A 19,525-nucleotide genomic window follows, 5' to 3' on the forward strand; every position below is an offset into this window, starting at 1 on the left:
TGTTGGGATGAAACTTACCGCACAAAAGCCTCCAAAATTACCTATCTTCATTGAAATTATCATACGTTGTGTTTTTCTTAAGTTATATATAAAGGTAAATGAAGCAAAACTTAAGAAAAACACAACGTATGATAATTTCAATGAAGATAGGTAATTTTGGAGCTTTTGTTCGGTAAGTTCATCCCAACACTGTCCGGCCCACCCCAGACCCATGTTCGGAAGCCATTACTTCAAAGTGTAGTCTCTGCCCAAATTTGGCACAATATCTCTTTACCGTCGCCAGCCTGCGATCAAGTTCTGGTGTGTCGGTGACGGTTAGCTATACCTATAGTACATAGCATGGTTTCATACATTTCCTCCCTAATAGGCTAGTACTGAAATATTTTGTGAATTTTTCTGTGATGCTCTGTGTTAAGGAATGGAATAGGGGAAGCATTGGAGTTTAGGTCTATTTGGCGAGGTCTGTGATGGCTCTCAGTGACTTGCAACGAGATGTAGCCTAGCCTATATAGCTATTTCGACGGAGTCTTTATATAAATTTGTTTCGATGCATCAATTGAATAGAAACAATGTTAGGAAAACATTGAGAGATTATAATTTGGCTTCATCAATTATTTACAGCATTTTTCATTCAAATTGATGCATTTGAGGTGTTAGGTAATACCTAGTCAGATGAGTCTGGTGTACTGTAGGAATGTATGCAACTTATTTCGAAATTAGTTTCATTTAATATCGTGATTTTAAAATACTGTAATGTCACATTGCTTCATTTACCAACCATCCATAAATGTAGTACTAATAACTTACTGTAATTTAGCAGGAGATAGTAAGTTCTAATTTAAATAGGGCCATCCAAATAGGAACATGCCTTGAAAATTGATCTGCGTTTTTGTTGCCATCTTGTCCTTTTAATTTGGGATATTTAATGGCCTGGCCCACATTAGTCACCAGTATTTTTAAGTTCAATGAAAGAACCATTGGTAGATCCAGGTAATAACTCCGCGTCGGGTATTTCTTTGGAAATTACTTTTCCCTATAGAATTTGGGTTGCTTATTAAGAATTTGCCGTTATTTTTTACGGGTCGACTGTAATTAACCCCCAGGGGCTAGTATTAAACACGGCAACACACATTGGACGCTCCAATCCCAAGTGTCTTTCTTATTCGCGGGACGGTTCCTTGCAATACTTGTGCAAAGTGTTAACAAACCAGTTTATAAAATGTAGAAGGGAACCAGGAAATTTCTTAATTTGAAAACCTAATAGAAAAGTTAATTTTGAGCAGTCAAAACTGGGTAAATTATTAAACCCCAACGTTGTTTCATAAGTGAAAACTTAAACTTCCTATGATGAAGTTTGTTTTGAAAGGTCTGCATTCATTTTGGTAATTATTAGTTTCAGGTACTGGACCCCCTTAAGTTCAACATTTATGGGTGACTATAGTGGAAAAGTGGGTATTTCTACAGAAGCAATCCGCGGTGGCCTAGACTATGGCAATTGATGGTTTCCTATGTTATTTTACTTACTGAACAAGAATTTAAAGTAATATTCATTCGGACGACTGTAATTAACTCCCAGGGGCGAGTACTAAAAATGGAGAAATACATTGGACGCCCCAATCCCTAGTGGATGTCGTATCCGCGGTTACGTTCCTTGCAGTTCGTGCAGAACTACCTATTCTTTAGAATTACCCTACAAGAAACGTAGCCGCGGATACGACATCTACCAGGGATTGGGGGGTCCAATGTATTTTGCCGTGTTTAGTACTGGCCCCTGGGGGTTAATTACAGTTGTCCAAATAAATATTACTTAAAATTCTTGTTCAGTAGGTAAAACTGCATAGATAAACCGCAACTGTCATAGTCTGGGCCACCGCGGATAGGTACCCTAGATCTACCGAATAGCGGGCTATAGGTTGGAGGAATGAAAGTGAAAATACGGGAGTCTTCTCACACCACTAGTCATTTTCTTGCTCGTGGTTTGGCCAGCTATCAGCGATGCTCAGCGAGCAAATAGTGTTGTATTGTCACACTAGGAACTCATGGTTTCGAGGAGCCGTAGGAAAAAGTAAACAAAACTGATCAGCTAATATCATCATGGCGCCCAGAAATTGTCGGACTGTTGCAAGATGTGCTGCAGTGGTGTATTTCTCGGAAACTTACGTGAATGCAAGAGTAACAAAAAACGTTTGTGGGTTCGAGAGTGGCGCAGGAGAAGAGAAGCCAAAGGTCTGAGAGTACGTCCTATCAGCAGCAGCCTCATCTTTGTTTGTCTACAACAACTACGCTGTGGCTCGTCTGGCTGCTGCTCCCGTTCTGCCTGGAACTAAAATCTCGAGCTAAAAGCTCCCGGTTTTTTAATTATCGGCAACAATGGCTCGCTGCTCGAGAAAAAAATGCCTAGTGTGAGGCCGGCTTAAATGACGTAAGATGCTGGGTTGTTTACATGGTCGGGGGATAGCTCTCAGTTTTTATAGGGGTTTCAACTATTCGCTGGGGTCTGGTATCCATCCCCTGCAAATACAGGGGGAACACTGTAGTTTATAATCCCCCAGTCTGTGGTCAACCCTGTACCTAATGTGTGGTTTTGAAAACTTTCAGTAAACCTTAGCTTAATTAGTATTAGAACTTCCAGAAATATCATTTTTTTCCCATCCATGAATTCAGGTTTCCCATTGCGGGCCCATCATAGTTGTAGGCACTAATGGGGTTCAGTATCTTTAAAACTACTGAGCAGCTACAGAGTAGAATGTCAGGAACACAAATAAACGGTCTTTGACCAGTTTGCATCCGATATACGCGCGCATTGCCAGATCTCACGGATTCCTTGCTTTTCAATCTGATTGTTTAACCGGATCCAGCTAGGCGCTTAGGAAAAGGTTTGTAGCTATGAAAAATAAAAATTGTCTTAGAAAATTTATCATATTTGTTAGGAACTTCTAACAAAAGATCCCTTCAGAGCCACACTTGCGCAAATGTTGAAACACTTATGAACTTAAAAAGATGGGTAACTTCATCAGTAATTATATTGGTAACAGTAAATCCGTAACAGATTTTGGTACATTTTATTTGCGAGGCATAGTAAGGAGACTTGAAAACAAAGTAGAAAGATTAACAATTTTTGAAAATAAAAACACTCCAATATTGAGAAGTTGATTTTAAGTGAAAGTACCCAAACTTTGCAGGTTTTATCAAAAGCCATCTCAAAACATATTTAATTACACAGTGGCTTATTTTGAGATGACATGTTGAGGCCAGACATTAAGACATTTCACAAGTTCTAGGATATCATGCTAAGCTCATGTTTCCAGGCCACTAAAGGTCATTAGCATGTTGAATTAGTATTGCTATTCAATATTGATTGATTGAAAGCCCTGGGATTTGGCAGATTATTGTACATATCTAGTTACTGTATTCTCAAGCATTTCGCAAACTTGTGGTATGCAAATGCTAAATTGTTACAGAAAATGAGTTTCAATAGACTTGCATCATAGGTTAAACAATGGATTGCCTTATAATAGGTCAATCATAAGGCTTAGGTAGACACTTTTTGTATTCTATTCCTAGGTCAACCATAAGGCTTCGTTGGACTTTTTTTTTTTTTTTAAATGTTAAATGTGAATTTTCTGGCTAAAGTCTTGTAAAATATATATTAGTCTATTCTTTGTAAATGTTAAATGTGAATTTTCTGGCTAAATTCTTGTAAAATATATATAACCTACAATTTCCAACAAACATCTCACTGAATTAAGTAAAACCAAATTTAAATATATTTACATTTCACTTTGATTAACTTTTGCAGTCATATGTTGAGCCTGCAGGTCAGACCGAGTATGATGAACTGCTGCCAACATAGGAGGAAAAAGGATATTTCAAAGACTTGCTTGTCAAGGAACTTAAATATGAAAGGTAAGTGTGAGATTTGGAGCTTGAAAAAGGAATGTGATTTGAAATTAGTCAAAACTGTGTATATACGATCTTGTATCAGAAACCAAAAATGCTTTGATTAATATTTAATTGAGGTTTCAATAAATTTAAACTTACATTCAAGGTTCATAGGGCATATGAATATTTTAATGAAAGGATAAGTTAATGTTTCATTTATTTTTAAACCAAAATGTATCTGGTATATGTATAGTATATCAAGGTATGTATTTAGTTCTTCATACTCTCTATCAGAAATAAAATGCAGTTGATCATTAAATGACACTGGCTATGTATGGGGTCTATGCCAACAGAAAATGAAGCCAAACAGAATATACCACTGGGTTTTGAGCGTAATGCTTTACGTTGTTAAAAAAAAAATTCGCTAACTTGTGGTATGCAAATGCTAAATTGTTACAGAAAATAAGTGGAGTTTCAAGTTAGAACGTTGCATCATAGGTTAAACAATGGATTGCCTTATAATAGGTCAATCATAAGGCTTAGGTAGACTCCTTTTTATATTCTATTCCTTGTAGATGATAGGTCAAACCAAAATAAGGCTTCGTTGGACTTTTTTTTTTTTTTTTTTTTTTTTTTTTTGTTTTTTTTTTTTTTTTTTTTTTTTTTTTTTTTTTTTTTTTTTTTTTTTAATTTTTTTTTTTTTTTTTAATAAATTGAAATTTTGTTGGTGTTAATCTAGACAAGATCAGTCTGAAATCTTGTATATGCTACTATGAATTAACTGATCAGACAGGTGTCTGCATTATATTGCGATGGCAGGACTACTCTGTGGATGAAGTCAGGGAAAGTTATTAAATGGTTTTTGAGTTGAACTGGTAGTTGGTGGACCAAGGTAGAATGCGAGTCCTTTGGACAATATAAGTTAGTCAGTGGAACAGTGTAGGTTGGGTTAGTTAATGAATTGTTATTTTAACATGCGATGATTATGGATCACCTGCTTACATAAATATTTAAAAAATTTTGTTTTAACTAAACAAATTGCTCTCGCTCAGGAATTGCAAGTCTGTACATTTATTTTGGTAGTACATCAAGTCGAGTAGGGTACAAAACGGCTTTTAACCTGTTGAAGTGGGGAAAAACCTTATTGGTATACACAAAGAGGTTGCAGTTAATGAAAAGTACACCTGGTAAAATATAAAGATGAGAATATAACTTTCCTAACAATTACTCGTTTGCTTTCACAGGAGTGGGATGTCATACTATCATAACTAGACTAAAATAGCTTCATCCATCTAGTCTCGTCTTGGACCACATTGAATCAAGAATCATAGTTTTTATTTAAATGCTGAATATCTTGAGCAGATAATCTCTGAACTGCCTTGAAACTGTGCCATGATGTAGTAGTTTAGTTACCTGGAGTTAGTACTTGGATGAAGAAGACATAAGCACTTAGCATATACGTATATGCGTATGTTAACATTTTCATAGTCACGCATATTTACGTGCATGCACTTATAAAAAAATGCTAAACTTTATGAGCTGTTGTCATTTGAAATTTAGACAAAAATGGAAAGTAAAAATCACAAGGTTCAACTTCAGTGCAGGGATGGGTTCCTTCCACAGTCACAATTTAGGTTCCTCTTCTATTTATGTTGTGCCTGTAATCATCTCATCTTGGGAGTCTCCAAAATCTCGGTTACAAAGAAGGAACTATTCACTGTCAGTCAGAATCATTGTCACTAAATCTCTCCACTGATGGCTCTACAACTGTCACAACAGATTCCTCATCCCTGACAATGCAGAGTTGCTCATCCACAAACTCTAATGGTTACTCTGTCAGTACCCAGACGACTATGTCCAGTGCTTGGCTTCAAGCCTAAATTTCATATTCTATTCCATTCCATTCCAGACGGCTATGCTAAGTAAATGTATGCTATTAATTCCTAAATGGGAACCATATGTTCAGCCATGTATAATTTACTCTTAACACAAGCCCATAAAAACATAGTTTCCACTTGTAATTTTCCCAAAAGAAGCAACACTTGAGTGTTATGCAAGGCATTGTACAGTCCAAAAAGTCCTTGCAGTGGTAAGAATATGTAAATGCTATTCACACTAAATACGCACCAATTACCGATCAACACTGCATGCCTCTAACATTGCACTGGTTGCTCTTCCACACTCATCCCTTTTTGTTGACTTTAACACCCATACCCTCACTTCCATTGAATAACAGATTTTCATACAATGAACTTACCTGTCAGATATATACATAGCTAAGACTCCGTCGTCCCCGACAGAAATTCAAATTTCGCGGCCACTCGCTACCGGTAGGTCAGGTGATCTACCTGCCTGCCCTGGGGCGGGCGGCAGGACTAGGAACCATTCCCGTTTTCTATCATATTTTCTCTGTCGCGGTGGTATCAACATTGTTGTTACTACCTCCTGACTGGAATTCGCTTTTCAAGACTTTATTGATCATCTTTATTGGATTTCTTGGTGACGTACTTGATCGTTGTTTTGGCATTCGCTACTGTGGACTGGATTTGGACTTGCTTTGATTTTTCTAATAGAATGTCTGATTCAAGTGTTAGTGTGAGAGTGTGTGTGAATGTAGGCTGCAAGGTGAGGATACCGAAGGCTTCGGTTGATCCTCACACTGTATGTCGTAAATGTAGGGGGTTTGACTGTTCTTTGGCTAACACCTGTATTGAGTGTGAAAAGTTGGATTGCTAATGAATGGAAGACTCTAACTTCTTACTTGAAGAAGTTAGAGAGGGATAGGATTAGACGGGCTGCACAAAAGAGTGTGAGTACAAGGCCTATTGAGCCTTTTTCTGAGTCTAACTCTCCTTTTGTTAATGAATATGATTCTCCCTATGTATCTGAATCCTCACAGGCTTTGCATTCGGATTCGGCTTCTGAAATCGCCAATCTGAAGGCTACTCTTCGTAAAATGAAGACAAAGATGGCGGCCATGCAAGGTAAGGCTAGTGATTGTGATTTACTAAGTTGAAGTGAGTGTTCCCAGTGTTGTCTGACCGTCCTGCGATGCTCCCAGGCCTAGACCTCTTCCAAACTCACATACCCAGAGGAGTAGGAAATCGAAAGTCGTACGGAGGTTGTGGGGAATCCCCAACGGTCAGGCGTCCCTTCAGCAGGTTCTGTTTCGTTACAGTCTGCTCAGGACCGCTCTAATAGAAGCGCGTCCTACGAGATTGTTTCTCGTCGTCCGGTTCTCCTTCACCTAAACGAGGGTGGAAGGACTAGGATCTTTCTAGGCCACTGAAAAGGCATTGGAAAGAGCGCGCGTTCGACTCGAGCCCGGAACGCTTCTCGGAGGAAGCTCTTCTTCTATCAAGAAGGCTAAGCTGGTTGCGACGCCTCCTAGAGCAGTATTTTGAGGATCGCACTCCTTCGAGTTCTCCTGCTTCTTCTATTGAAGAGGACGCTGGGGTGGCTTCCAAGAGGATATTGCTTGCAGTTCAAGAGCATATTGCCTCTTTGGTTGGAGTTCTTTCGAGGGATCCCCCTCGCAAGAAGGACGCTAGACTTCCTATTAATAAGTCTCTTCTTCTTTCACCAGCCAGACGTGAAGCGTCCGCCAGACATGGGACGTTCTTCCAGGCGCGAAAGACAAGAGTCGTACAAAACGTCAGGATCTATCCGAGCGAGTTTGCTCTAGATCAGGATACGCTCAGGCGTGAGGCGCCAGACCCAGGCGCGAGGCGCCAGTTAGGCGTGAGGATTCAGCCAAGCGCGAGGCGCCAGCCAAGCGCGAGGATTCAGCCAAGCGCGAGGCACCAGCCAGAGGCGCAAGGAGTCAACATTGCGTGAGGCGCCAGACAAGCGCGAGACGTCAGCCAGGCGCGAGATGCCAGCCAGGCTACACGCTCCAGCCAAGCGTGAAGCGCCAGCCAGCGCGAGGCGCGAAGGCCCCCGCCAGGCAGGCGCGAGGCGCCAGACAGGCGCGAGGCGCCAGACCAAGCGCGAGGGGCGCCAGCCAACCCGCGGGGCGCAAGCCAGCCAAGCCGCGCGGGGCGCCAGCCAAGCGCGGGGCGCCAGCCAAGCGACGGGGCTGCCAAGCCAAGCGCGGGGCGCCAGCCAAGCGCGGGGCGCCAGCCAAGCGCCGCTCGGGGCGCCAGTCAAGCGCGCGCCCAGCAGCGGGGGGCCCCGAGGCAGGTTCAGCGCAGGAAGTCAGCAGACGCCGAGACTTCTTTTAGACGTGAGAGAGAGTCGTTCACTCTATGAGCCCCTCTCCTAGTAGGAGTTTGTCACCAGTAGAGAGAGAACGGGAGGAAGATCCTCTCGTTTTTCAGGCCGATTCTCCACAAGGTGTAGAAGGAGATTCGGAAGAAGAGGGTGACGGTAGAGAAGGAGTCTCGAACTATAAAGTTCTGACTGACCTTCTTTTACGGAATACGGAGATTCTTTAACTCCTGCCGCTCCTCCTTCGCCTCGATCACTGTTTTCGAGTGCGATTGTGCCTAAGTCTTCGTCAGTCTTGAAGATGAGACCTACGATCTCTATGAAGAGAGCGCTTCAGTCCTTAGACAAATGGATGTTGTCTAAGAAGGATCTGGGCAGGACCATCTTCTGTATGCCTCCAGCCATACTTTCTGGCAAGAGAGGTTTCTGGTACCGAACTGGGAGAACATGGGTGCCTTTTCCGCTCCCAGCGGTCCCAGCGGCGGCAGCCGAAGCGGACTTTTCAACCTTGGTTGACTCGTCAAGGAGACACGCTTTGAATGGAGCTCGCGTGTCTTGGGCGATTCGGAGACGGATCATCTCCTCAAGGGACTCTTCCATATTTTGGAAGTGTTTAATTTCCTAGACTGGTCCCTTGGGGTATGTCTAAGAAAGCTCATGACTCGGATGGTCTTGACCCCGAAGTCATTCTGAGTATTCTTGCTTGTATTGACAAGGCGGTACAAGACGGATCAGGAGAAATCTCCTCTCTTTTCGGAGCAGTACTCCTTAAGAAGAGGAGTATTTTAGTTTCTTCCTTCCTAACCAAGGCAGTTTCTCCCTCACAGAGAGCAGCCCCTGGTTTTCGCTCCCATGTCTGACTTCCTGTTTCCTTCTCAGTTAGTGAAGGACATTTCTCGATCACTGACTGAGAAGGCGACTCAGGATCTTCTCCTGCAAACTGCAAGGAAGAAGAGACCACTTGTTTCAGTTGACAAGAAAGGACCGACTTCTACGGTTCAGCCCTTTCGAGGAGGGCCTCTCTCCAGAGCTACCTCTAAGAGAAGAGGTCTTGAGAGGAGAGGTAAGGCTCCTTCCCGTCCCTTTAAGAAAGGGAAGTGAGACAAACAGCCTCCAAACACCAGTGGGGGCCAGGCTTCTCGAATTTGCAGACGCCTGGTCACTCATAAACTCAGACGCCTCTTCCATGTCCATAATCAGGAAGGGATATCTTATCCCCTTCCAAGACAGTCCTCCACTAACGACCATTCCGCGGGAACTGTCAGCCAGATACAGGGACCCTGTACTGAGGGATACTCTTCGTCTGATGGTGAATCAAATGTGGGACAAAAGGAGCTATAGAACTGGTTCTAGAGCAAAACTCTCCGGGGTTTTACAATCGGCTTTTCCTGGTTGCGAAAGCCTCGGGGGCTGGAGACCAGTTTCTAGATGTCAGCGCTCTGAACAAGTTCGTTCGAAAGGAGAAGTTCTCTATGGAGACTTCGGCCTCAGTCCTTGCGGCGTTACGTCAAGGAGATTGGATGGTGTCGCTGGATCTCCAGGACGCCTATTTTCATGTCCCGATTCACCCTTCGTCGAAGAAGTACCTCCGTTTCATGACGGGGGGAAGGATCTTTCAGTTCAGGGCCTTGTGTTTCGGCCTGTCCACAGCTCCTCAGGTCTTCACAAACCTGATGAGGAATGTGGCGAGGTTTCTTCACCTCAAAGGCGTCAACATCTCTCTATATTTGGACGATTGGCTCATCAGGGCCAGAACAGAGACAGTGTTTGGAGGACCTTTCTTTGACCCTAGACCTGATAAAGGCGTTGGGACTACTCGTGAACCTCGAAGTCACAGCTGATCCCAGAACGACTTGGTCTATCTGGGGATTCAGATGGATTCTCGGGGTTTTCGAGTATTTCCTTCGCAAGAGAGAATCGTGAGAGGCTTGGAAAAAGTTGCTCTCTCTTCTTAGGGAAAGAACGGACTGGTTCGGCGAGGGAATGGTTAAGCCTGCTAGGCACCCTTTCCTCGCTCGAACAGTTCTTTCCTCTAGGAAGACTACATCTTCGCCCTCTTCAGTTTTTCCTAAGGAGATCTTGGAACTGGAAGACGGGACTTCTCTCCGACAGTTTCTCCTTCCAATGGAGATGAAACCACACTGCAATGGTGGTTGTCCCCTCTAAAAGAGAACAAGGGAATTTCTCTGGAAGTTCCGAACCCAAGCCGAGTGTTGTATTCCGACGCATCGGAGAAGGGTTGGGGAGCAACACTAGGACCGAGAGAAGTGTCAGGCACCTGGAAGGCAGCACAGGTGTCCTGGCACATAAATTGCAAAGAACTTCTAGCAGTTCACTTGGCGCTAAAGTTCTTCGAACCCTTTGTGACGAACAGTGTGGTCCAAGTGAATGTGGACAACACTACAGCCCTGTCCTACATTCGGAAGCAAGGAGGAACGCACTCAGTGTCGCTTTACGAGATAGCAAGAGATCTGCTAATTTGGGCCTCACAAAGAAACATCTCCCTCCTGACAAGATTTGTTCAGGGGACGAGAAACGTCAGGGCGGACAGACTGAGCAGGAGAAGCCAGGTCCTTCATTCAGAGGTGTGTCAGAGTCTTTGGGATCTTTGGGGCACTCCTCACGTAGATCTGTTCGCCACATTCCTTTCCAAAAGGCTGGAAGTCTTTTGTTCAGTGGTGGAAGACCCAAGAGCTCTCGTGGTCGACGCCTTCCTGCTGGACTGGTCTCATGTGGACGTGTACGCTTTCCCCCCTTTCAAAATCCTGGGACAAGTGTTGAGAAAGTTCATAGCGTCCAACGGGACAAGGATGACCCTGATAGCCCCGTTTTGGCCAGCACAAGATTGGTTTGCAGAGGTGCTGGAGTGGACAGTAGACTTCCCAAGATCCCTTCCAAAAAGGATGGATCTTCTCAGACAGCCACACTTCGAGAGGTTTCATCAAAACCTCCCCGCTCTCGCTCTGACTGCCTTTCGACTATCGAAAGACTTGTCAGAGCGAGGGGGTTTTCTCGCGAAGCTGCAAGCGCTATCGCTAGAGCCCGCAGAGCTTCCACTAGACGAGTCTATCAGTCTAAGTGGGAGGTATTCAGAAGGTGGTGTAAGTCTAAGAAGTTGTCCTCCTCCAGTACCTCTATAACCGAAATCGCTGATTCCTTTTGTTCTTGAGAGAGGTCTCTCATTTGTCTGTATCGACGATCAAAGGATACAGGAGCATGCTTTCGGCAGTATTTAGAAACAGAGGCCTAGACATTGCTGAGAATAAAGATCTACACGACTTGATTAGATCGTTTGAAACGGCAAAATCGAAGGAACTAACTCCTCCCAGCTGGAACCTGGACGTAGTTCTCAAGTTCCTTTCGTCTGACAGATTTGAGCCTCCCCACGTAGCTTCGTTCAGGGATATAACAAGAAAATGCTTGTTTCTCCTATCTTTGGCGACAGCCAAAAGAGTTGGCGAACTTCATGCCCTAGAAGATGAAGTCGGCTTTAACAAAGACTCGGCCTTTTGCTCGTTTAGAACTCTTTTTCTAGCGGAAGAATGAAAATCCATCGAATCCCTGGCCCAAGAGATTCGAGATCAAAGGCTTATCGAGTCTAGTAGGGAGAGAAACAGAGAGGTCTCTTTGCCCGGTAAGAGCCTTGAAGTTCTTCTTACAAAGAAAGAAACAAATGGGAGGCTCTAGACAAAGTCTTTGGTGTTCGATTAAGGACCCCACAAGAATCATGTCTAAGAATGCATTAGCTTTCTTCATTAGGAGCGTCATTACGGATGCTCACAAGTTCTGTCCTGACGACTCTTTTCCGCTTTTAAGAGTAAAAGCCCATGAAGTTAGAGCAGTGGCGACGTCTCTCTCTTTTCAGAAGAATATGTCATTAAAGAAAATCATTGACACGACATATTGGAGGTGCAATTCAGTTTTTGCATCTCACTATCTTAAAGACGTTCGCGTGACCTACGAGAAATGTTTTTCTCTGGGACCTTTTGTATCGGCGGATACAATACTGGGTACGGGAGCAAACACCAATCCTTAAATTTGTACATACCTTCTACTAGATATGTTCTAGATTTCTGCTGACAAAGAGGGCTCGGTGCTGCACTGGCGGCCAGTCACTGTTGTTCAGTAAGGAACTCTTGTGATATCTTTTAGGGGAGTATTAAAATTTTTTTTTGAAAATTTTTGTATGAATGAGTTTTCGTTTTGAGTTATGGGTTGTTTGTTATGAGTTCGGGATAACTCAGAACAATTCTATATACTAACATGGTGGTTAGGATCAGGTGGTCGGGATTGGTTATGCTCCTTCACAAGGTGTGTTGTCATAGAAGTGGTCCAGTACCCATTGACAAAGTCCTTTTAGGCTCTGCCGAGTAAGCGGTTCTTATACCCATCGACAGACCCACAAGAACACTAGCCATAGATCTAATATCTCGCTAAAGTCTTGAGGTGATGCAGACTACCGGGCTACAGCCACGAAGTCTACCACCTATCAGGTAGGAACCAAGGTTTTTTCTTTTATACCTACACATTATGTTGTTTACCTGTCTATTCCATATTAGCTGTCTCTGACCCTCCACCAAAGGGTGCCAATCAGCTATGTATATATCTGACAGGTAAGTTCATTGTATGAAAATGTTATTGTTATAATACAATAAAGTTTCATACATACTTACCTGGCAGATATATACGATTAATGGCCCACCCAGCCTCCCCGCAGGAGACAGGTGGAAGAGAGAAAATATGATAGAAAACGGGAATGGTTCCTAGTCCTGCCGCCCAGGGCAGGCAGGTAGATCACCTGACCTACCGGTAGCGAGTGGCGCGAAATTTGAATTTCTGTCGGACGACGGAGTCTTAGCTATGTATATATCTGCCAGGTAAGTATGTATGAAACTTTATTGTATTATAACAATATCATTTTTACATTGTTCATCCCTTACCTTGGTCTGATGTTTAGTTTCTCTTTTAAGCTTTTATTGCCTTTCCCCCCTGTAGGAGGGTAGTGCCATTTTTGTATTTTACGCAATGCATTTTAGCATTACTTACGTTCTTGCAGCACCCCCTCAGCCCCTAACTCCAACCCCATTTCATTTCTTTACCTTATCTCCATTCATATTCTCTTTTTTTTTTATCTTTCCATCCTCTCCCAACAATTTAGATGTGAGCTCTCTCCCCCCCCCCCCCCCCTAATTACACCTTTAAAACCACCTTTATTCTCGATTTTCCTTTGAGCGCTGAAAGACCTCATAGGCCTTGGGATCAATCTAGTAGTATTCTAATTCCCTTTTAGATAATTTGCTTACCTTCTTGGGCTCTGCTTCAGTAGAAGGCTGCCGTACTGTTTTTAGATGGTCACGAGAGCGCCTCAGTGGCATGATTGGTATGGTCTTGGCCTGCCACCTCGTTGGCCGCGGGTTCGATTCTCTGTCATTCCATTGAGGTAAGAGATGTGTATTTCTGGTGATGGAAGTTCATTTTTGAGTGGTTCGGAAGTCGAGTAAAGCCGTTGGTCCCATTACTGAATAACCGCTGGTTCCATGCAGTGTAAAAACACCATACAAATAAACAAACAAAATGGTTAAGAATCCTAAATAGTCTTTGCAAATATGTTATTGGACTTGAAAAATAGTGTCATGTCTTGTCAGGAATCCTTTATTAGTTGTTGCAAATGTGTTATTGGACTTGAAAAGTAGTGTTAAGTCATGTCAGTCCAATTAAGTTAGTAATTTGTATCTTGGGAAGTAATTTTTGTTAATATTACCAAGCTTAATTTTTTTCGTTAGGCAGTACGTATTGTAATTGAAATGTTTCGTATAATTTATTTTACTGTACTGAGTAATGAACAGTATATAGACTCCTAAATTGTTATTTGTATTGTCATGATTATTTCCCACAAAAATTTGGTTTAATATCTTTACTATAATGTCTATTTAATGTTTCATTTTTAGAGTTAATGTTTGATGTTAATGTTTTCCATTCTGCCCTGTTTACTTCATACTTTTGTGATACAAGTTATTGCTGAACTTTTATCCCAAGTTTAAAACTTGATTAACATCTAAAGGTAATTTTAATATTTTTTATATAAATTGAAAGTCAGCTTTTAATTGTAATTTATTTATTCATGGAACAAATCAGTAAGCAGTATATAAAATTAATTTAACCATATACATATTGAAATAACATGCAGTACTAAACATATTCTTGTATGCATCTTTGTAAAGTGAGGAAGTTCATGCTTTAAAATTTGGTACTCAAACAGTACATCTCCCACTGAAGGTTTTGCTGCTTAATTTTACAATTGAGGCAAAAATTTCCTTAAGACCTGTTTGAATTATTGAAAGACATTCTTCTTTTTTGTAAAATTGCATTAACTACTATAACCAAGTTATTACGTATGATTGTCAGATTAATAGCTTTACTGACCAGCTTGAAAAAATTTAATGTGCATTCAGTATACAAATTTTGTTCATATACCTGATGATTAACTGGCATATGTTTACAGTTTGTTGCTATACCACTGCATCCATTACCTTTTCAACTCGTACCTGATTCTATAGTTGTTGAAAGTTCTTTTAATGCCAGACCATTAGCTAAATATTTTAACTGTTTTGTCTCGTAGATATAAAATTCAGACTGGTCATTCATCTTTTCATAGCTGTTTTATTATAGATTCTCTCACAGTACCTGTATGACAGAATTGTTCCACATAATTCCTTCAGCCAGAAACATGACTGTTTCATTGAAAATGAAGTTTTCATAATAAAACTAATATTGTAATACTCACCTGAACACCTGAATTAGCCCTAGTCCCAATTAGCCCGAACAACTCTCAATTACCCATCCCACTAGTGGGAAATTTGTTTTTAACAGTCAGCGTTGCCAACGCTGCAGGTAAAAACTTCCTTGAGTTACCATCCCAGACGGTTGGCAACGCTGGTGCTGGTGTGTGTCGTTACTCATATCTTCCTCAATTGCTTATCTGGTTCAGATTGATGTGGGGAAGGAGGGTGGGAATCATTCAGGTGTTCAGGTGAGTATTACAATATTAGTTTTATTATGAAAACTTCATATTGCAATACACCCCCTGAACACCTGAATTAGCCCGATTAACAACACTTAGAGGGGGAGGGATCAATCCTCTTGCCCGCCTCTTACTACCGTATAGATGGTAACTCATTCACTAATCTATCTAGTATCCTCATGCAACTTAAACTCTCTTGATCTGTTATTCCTTTCGGTGCAGAGACGTATTGGAGAGTACTTCGATCGTCTGTCGAGTCAGTACTGTCTATGTCGTCTACTTCTTCCCAGCTGGATCCTCCAAAGCTCTGGGATGTGTAGGAATATGACGATCCTCCCATGTGGCTATTCATAGCCTCTCATGTATGGAGGTGCAAGTAGCGGCGTGCAGAGCCGAAGTCCTTCTCTGTGATCCTCTGTTTGTCGAGCTCTTAAGACCAGACTACGATGTAATCCTCGCGCCGACACTATGGTCTAGCCTACGAGAGCACCCCCTCGGACTCTTGTAAGAAGACTGACTACTAACGTATCTGACTACGTTTAACCTATTCTGGTAACGCTTTGTCCAGACCTCTGGAGGCCAAAGCGGTTTCCTATCTTAATGTCAGAAAGACCTTAAACCTAATTTTATTCTACCTTCACCGGCCCTTCTACCTAAACTTTCCCCAACTTAACCTACATAATAGTGTTCGCCGCTATGAACGGGCTTAACGAGTAGCCTTCCGATGAAGCAAACTGAACGTGTCTTAAATAGAACGATGTAAATACTGAAACAGACTTCCAAGAAGCCGCCTCTAGAATGGAAGACACCGAGTAGTTTCTGAGAAAGGAAGATGATGTAGCCATCCCCCTAATACTATGCGCTCGCGGTAGTATTGGATTTGTATTTACCGAATGCGAACCCGCATGAGCCTGTGATATTACCTCTCTTAGGAAGAAGCTAATCGCATTTTTCGAGATCGGCCGTGAAGGATTCCGAGGAGTTATGAAAAGTGTCTGCGGGCGAGGGCGAAGTTTCTCTACCCGGGATAAATATACTCTTAGCGCTCGCACCGGGCATAACCGCATCTCTTCCAGGTCTCCATTGACAAAATCTCTCAAGGCCAATACCCTGAACGACCTTGGCAGTGTGTTCGCCTCCGACTCTATCTTCGCCACGAATTCCGGCAGAAAAGACAAGAAAATATCGTCTCCTTTGTACGAATTGAGCCTGGATACTGCTTGCAGCTCACTCACTCTCTTTGCTGTTGCTAATGCCGTAAGGAAGAGAACCTTCTTTGTTAACTGTCTTAATGTCAGATTCTTGATTGGTTCGAACTCTGGCGAACTTAGAAAACGAAGCACTACCGACAAATCCCACGGTGGTGCTCGATTCGGTAATCCTGGTCTTTCAATCTTAAAGGATCGTATTAGATCATGAATACACCTGCTCGTTGAGATCTCTGGGAGGTGAAATCTAAAAGTATTACTGAGCATCGAGCAGTAGCCTGCTATCGCCGATGTGAAAGTCTCTTGACTTTCCTAAGAAATAAGAGGAAGTCTGCTATTTTAGGAATTGAAGGTCTAGAAATAGAATGACCCTCTTTCCGACACCATCCCCTGTATATAGTCCATCTGACTTGGTACAGTTTCCGTGTTGATTTCCTTAAGTTAAAAGAAAGCTGCTTAGCCACTTCTTTAGATAGTCCGGTTTTTCTTGCTGCTCGCTCGACAGTCTCCAAGCAGCTAGGTTTAGCATGCGAGGGTTCTGATGGTAGTGGTGGAAGTGTGGTTGTTTGAGTAGATCCTTCCGAATAGGAAGGAGCATGGGAATACCTATGATGAGTTCCAACAGTTCCGGGAACCATGGGCATTGTGTCCAGAAAGGAGCTATCGGTGTCACTCACCTTGTCGCTCTCCCTCAGTTTCCTGATAACTCGATGGATGAGACCGAAGGGTGGGAATGCATAAGCCTGCATGTGATCCCAGCTTTGTACCATTGCATCTGTTCCTATCGACATCGGATCCACTACCGGGGAGAAATAAATCGGCAGACGATGGTTCAGTCTCGTCGCGAATAGATCTACCGTCGCCGGCCACTTCCTGAGTACCTGACGTACTACATCCTGTGTTAATGTCCATTCTCCTCCAAGTACCTGACGTGTGCGACTTAGTCGGCCAGTACATTGAGGCTTCCCGATACAAACTGGGGAAGGAGAGACTCTCTTTGGTTTTCGCACCATCTCAGGATTCTTTGGGCTACTAGATTTAGTTCTGTTGATCTCGTTCCTCCAGAATTCTTGAGATACAAGATCGCTGTTACGTTGTCGCAAAACAATGCTATCACTTTTTGTACAAGTTTCGAGAAATATTTGAGCGCTTCTTCTATCGCTTTGAGTTCCCGAAAATTGATTGATTCCTCTCGTTCCCGTTCCCTCCAAAGACCTGATGCCTGAGTTCCCTCCAAGGTTGCTCCCCAACCTTGATTTGAGGCATCTGTATATAGGTGAAAGTCGGGAATGAGAGAGACTAGGGACTCTCCCCGTGTCAGGTGCTTTTCTTCTGACCACCACAGAAGATCCGAGAGGCAAGAATCACTCCAGCTTATAACTGCGTTCTCGTTGCGGAAGTCCCAGAGATTCCCGAGACGTCCCTGTAGCGAACGCATCCGGAGACGAGACCCTGGAATCAGAAAGGATAGAGACGACATTCTCCCTAATAGACTTCTCCATGATGACGCTATTTGTTCCCTTTTTGACAAAAACAGGTTCACTTGGTTTAGTATTGACTGTATTCTCTCCGGTGATGGGAAAGCCTTGAAAGGAAGAGAGAGAATCCTCATCCCTAAATAAGTCATAGATTGTGTTGGTACTAGAGAACTCTTTGCAAAATTCAGCCGAATTCCTAACATCCCGCATACGTTCAGAAGGAAGTCCCTCGCCTTTTAATATCTCCTCCAGGGAGGAGGCTAGAATCAGCCAGTCGTCTAGGTATCTTAGCATTCTGTAACCCCGACGATGCATAATTGCCGATACCGGAGACATGACCCTCGTACATACATGCGGCGCTGTAGTCAGCCCGAAGGGGAGAACTTTGAACTGGAAGGTGCCGACGGAAGATACGAACCTGAGGTATCACAGAGATTCCGGATGAATTGGAATCTGGAGATACACGTCCTTTAGGTCCACTGACACCATCCAATCCCCCCCCTCTGACTGACCGTAGTACCGACTGCGCGGTCTCCATGTGAAACCCTGCAGTTACTATCCAACTGTTGAGGTTCGAAAGATCTATTATCGGCCTCCACTTGCCCCCAGCTTTCGATGCAACGAAGATCCTGCTGTAAAACCCCAGAGATGGGGGGGCTGTTTCTAGTGCCCCCTTCTCCGAGAGTTCCTGAATCTCCTTTGTTAGAGCTATTCCTTTGATGGAATTCTGGGAATAACTCGGAAGGTATACGGAAGAGGGTGACAGAGGAGGAAGGGAGTGAAAGGGGATCCGATACCCGGCCCTCAGAACTTCCACCACCCAATCCTCTGCTCCCCACTCCTTCCATACCTGGTAGAAAGGGGCTAGACAGCCTCCTATCTGTGCAGACGAGGGACATGTCTCCTACTTTGTAAAATTCCGAGCCGACGAAGGTTTAGCGGATGATGAGGAAGGGCCTGAACCCGCCCTGTTCGCAAAGCGCACTTTCTTAGATGATTTAGGGGGAGACTTAGAAGTCTGTCTTCTCAAAGGGGAAGCCCTACGTGCTCCTCTAGGTAACCGGGAGCCCTGTGCTGCTACTCGAATCATGGCCTGTTGCGATTCGACTGCCGAATTGGAAGCCACGAAGTTAGTCATATTGGATAAGTCTCCCTCCTTAAAAGAGAGAATCTGCTAACGCTATGGGAGCTCTAAGTAAGACACTCTTGTGTACGTCCGGATAATGAGGGGGAAGGTGACTCAGATAAAAGTTTCTCCTCTTCTTCCCTACGAACATCATAGAGGAAGCTAGCACATTCGCCTGATGCGCTAAGCCCATCGAGACTGACGTTATCAAGTTGTCGAACAGTCCCGGATCTGAGGGAACGTAAGTCATTTTTTAGAAACCCCATCAGGCTTGATAATATCCAGTGTGTGTGAGAGAGGGCCTCCGTCTGGTTACGCAAGACGTCCTCTAACACTCCCGCTTCTCTTAGCGAGATTCCTACGAGTCTAGACGCTGCCGGAGACCTACACAGAATCGCCTCAACCGATTCGTTGAGCGGCAACCTGACGCCTGCCGAAGGGTTCCCCCGGACTGCATAAATCGCCTTACGCGGTGAGAGAAGCGAAATATCCTGTCTATTGGCAGCTACTGCCGCAGCCAACCTACTGTCTGCCTCTTGCATCGCTTGTTTGACGCGGTCAAACCAGACCAAACCGCACAAAAAAGGTGCTGGAGTTGTTT

General features: G+C 43.4%; 1 long non-coding RNA gene across 1 annotated transcript in view; it reads left to right on the top strand.

The window, feature by feature from the left end:
* Window positions 1-19,525, top strand: part of LOC135216260 (uncharacterized) — a 32,245-nt gene that overhangs the window by 8,110 nt on the left and 4,610 nt on the right. Inside the window, exon 2 of the long non-coding RNA XR_010314843.1 lies at window positions 3,800-3,906. This is a non-coding gene — a long non-coding RNA (uncharacterized LOC135216260). The remainder of the gene's footprint in view (window positions 1-3,799; window positions 3,907-19,525) is intronic.

This window comes from Macrobrachium nipponense, chromosome 6 (genome assembly GCF_015104395.2).
Source record: "Macrobrachium nipponense isolate FS-2020 chromosome 6, ASM1510439v2, whole genome shotgun sequence".
NCBI classification, from domain to species: Eukaryota; Metazoa; Arthropoda; class Malacostraca; order Decapoda; family Palaemonidae; genus Macrobrachium; species Macrobrachium nipponense.